A 2,955-nucleotide genomic window follows, 5' to 3' on the forward strand; every position below is an offset into this window, starting at 1 on the left:
AAGAGCCACAGTGGAAATGTCGGATTTTTGTGCTTAGCTCCGTTAAATATTGCCCAACATCAAACTTTTAGTGAGCCTGTCCATTCTTCCAACAAATATTTATTGAGTCTGTGCTGAGCAATCTATTGTGTTAGGTGATGCAGGCATATATGGAAATCTCTTGTAATCAAGGCAGATGAAGGTTTAACGAGGTTAGAAACGTAAATTAAATAATTTTAAGGGAAACGTATAAATCATAGTTTTAATTCTGTGGATCATGAAATGACCACTTTTTAAAAAATTGAGCTGTATGGGCCCAGCAGGTGGCATGGTGGTCAAAGGCATTGACTCCCACATGGTTGACTGTGGTTCAAGTCCTGGACCTAGTGGCTTGCTTTCTCATTTTCCCTCTCTTTCTCTGTCTCTGATCAAACTGGGAAAAATAGTAATAATAACAAATAAAGTTAAAGTCATTCTTTAAAAAATTGAGCTGTACCAGTGCACTTCATATAATAAGGACATTTTGTGAAATTTTTGTTGGCTATATTATTATTTATACCAGAGTTGCAGTATTCAGTTTTTTTTTTTTTTTTTTCCAATTTGCCAAAGGGCAGATGTGCTCACCAAAGAGAGACAGGGAAAGCAAGAAAGCACACCCTATGGGGCATGGTCACATAGAAATCTCTTCTCTTCCCCCCTCCCTCCTTTTCGGATTTTGGACATGCACGCACACACGCCTGGTCTGTTTCTTAAGCCACCAAACGGGCCTTTCAATTTTTAAATTTTTTTTAAGACTTTTGCTTTAGGGCATGTATGCTTGCCAGAGAGACAGACAGAGATAGAAAGGGAAAGTGAGAACCCCCCCCAGGTGCTTTCTGATGACATCTCAACCCCTTCTCCACTCTCAGAATTTTGGGCACACACACAGCCATGCAGGGTGTTTTTCAGGAGACCATGTCTGTGACTCAAACTAGTGGAGTTGGTCTTGTGGGATCCAGCACCTTAACCATCTTAACCATCACCTGCTGGCCACGCAGTATTTTTAAGGTAGGTTACAGTAAAAACAATTTGAAGGGATAGATAAAATATACTTCAGAAGAACCAAGATGTCTTGCTGAAGGAAGTGGCTTGGGAGAATTAAGAGTCTCGACAGGTGGAAATGAGGCAGTGAGAGCGCATTGGATTAGGCTGAGGGAAGAGAGAACTAGGGCCCTGCCCTGGCACTGGACAGGGAGACACAGCCAGGCAGGGCCAGGGCATACCCACCTGAAGAATTGTGTTAGGTGGGCATGGGAGTTGTGCCTGTAGGTCTGAGCTAGTGAATCATTACCTATTTCCCTACTGGGCTACTGATAGCTTATCAGCTCTGGCTGCCCGCGTGGACTTTGGCAGCTTTGCCCTCAGCCCCGATGGCAAACAAGCAACAAGCGACAAGCCCCAATGGGTGTCTGGCCCTGCACTTTGAGCATTCTCGGCAGATGCCTGGTTGGTGTTTAGTTTGACACCTTGCCTGGAAAAGCCATGGGATTGCTCTTGACTTGGTTTAAGAAGAGCTTCACTCCTTTGGGCTGCGCATTTACTGTGCGTGCCCTGGGCTTGCTGACTTTACTCTGGGCGGGCTTCTCATTCCTTCTCCAGGACTTGAGGAACTGTGTAGTGGGGCCTACACCAGGTGGAGCCGTCCGCTGCAGACGGGACCAGTGTCCCATTGAATGGAGGACGCCATGTCTGAGAGCACACTGAGCTCTACCAAGAAAGACACATACAAAGGGTTATTACAAAGATGAAGGGGGTCTGGGGAACTCTGCAAGAGGTATCATTACTTTGAAATCACTCAAAATAAATGAGAGAGTCACGGATTCCTCCCTTACCCACCAGAGCGCTGTAATTACAGGGTGAGGTAAGTCCATTTTAGAAAACCCGGGTCCTAGCTTGTCTCTCAGAGTGACAGACAGACTCTGGCCTAAGCTGCCTGGCTTGGGAACTTGCTCAGAGCACTCCCTCTCTATTCAGCACGGGGGCGACCCTCCGTGGGGCAGAGGGGCCTTCCTCTGCACCATACCAGTCAGTTGCAGTTGGGCCACAGAGTCCTTCCTTCAGGTCCCTAGACCCAGAAGAGCCGGTTTAGCTGTAGAGGAAGTAATCCTGACGCCCCGCAGTGTGGGACAATGGCAGTTTAACGAGTGGTTTATTTTCTCAAGAAACCAGTGTTTCCTAGGCCTGAGATCCACCTCGGCAGGCCCATCCGACCTCTCCGGCGTTGGAAGGCACCTAGATTCTTCCTCGTAGGAAAATTAACATTTCCGCCCGCCTCTGTTAACAGCTAGGCTTCTGAGTTAGCTGGTGGGGGAGGTTAAGGCAGCTGGATCCCACATGACCGGCCGGGCGGTTCTAGTTCCGAAACCAGCGACTTGAAAATCACCCAGAGCGGGTATAGTCTGCGTGCCCCAAATCCCGAGTGGAGAAGGGATTGCCGCATGGCCACCCGCCCACCTCCGCGGGATGATTTCTCACTTTGTCTTTCTCTGCCCCTTTGCGAGTGCACGTGACCTTTAACAAAACTAATAACAAAAGAAAAACAAACCAAAAACAGATAACGGCTTTTGGGGAGTAGAATTATTGTGGGGCGTGGTGAGACACCCAATTGAGCTTTATTTGGGACTTGAACAGGAAATTTTGGGGTTTTTTGCTGGTGGAAATATGCCAAGAAAGGCCTCCTCTGGGGCGCCCCCTTCTAGAGTACATTTCGGAACCGAGGAGGGAGGCGAGACGCCTTCCAGATCGCGCAAAGTATCTTAACGTGAACAGGTCGATGCGCGACGGGGGCCAGGTCGTGGGCGTCCACGGAAGAGAACGGTCAGCACGGCGGTTCCCAGAGAAGGCGGAGCTGTGGGCCTCGGTGAATCGGGACGGAGGTTCGGGAAGGTCTGGACAGCGAAGCCGGCGAGTGGGGCACGGAGCCCGGGCTGAGGAGCC

General features: G+C 49.1%; 1 protein-coding gene and 1 long non-coding RNA gene across 2 annotated transcripts in view; one reads left to right on the forward strand and one right to left on the reverse strand.

The window, feature by feature from the left end:
* SLC39A14 (solute carrier family 39 member 14) overlaps positions 1-2,955 on the forward strand; it is a 55,168-nt gene that overhangs the window by 1,341 nt on the left and 50,872 nt on the right. The window lies entirely within an intron of this gene.
* The window catches only part of LOC106735719 (uncharacterized), a 2,404-nt gene continuing 2,029 nt past the window's right edge, over positions 2,581-2,955 (reverse strand). The window contains exon 2 of the long non-coding RNA XR_001370970.1: positions 2,581-2,906. This is a non-coding gene — a long non-coding RNA (uncharacterized LOC106735719). The remainder of the gene's footprint in view (positions 2,907-2,955) is intronic.

Source organism: Tupaia chinensis, unplaced genomic scaffold (assembly GCF_000334495.1).
Source record: "Tupaia chinensis unplaced genomic scaffold, TupChi_1.0 Scaffold000494_1, whole genome shotgun sequence".
NCBI lineage: Eukaryota > Metazoa > Chordata > Mammalia > Scandentia > Tupaiidae > Tupaia > Tupaia belangeri.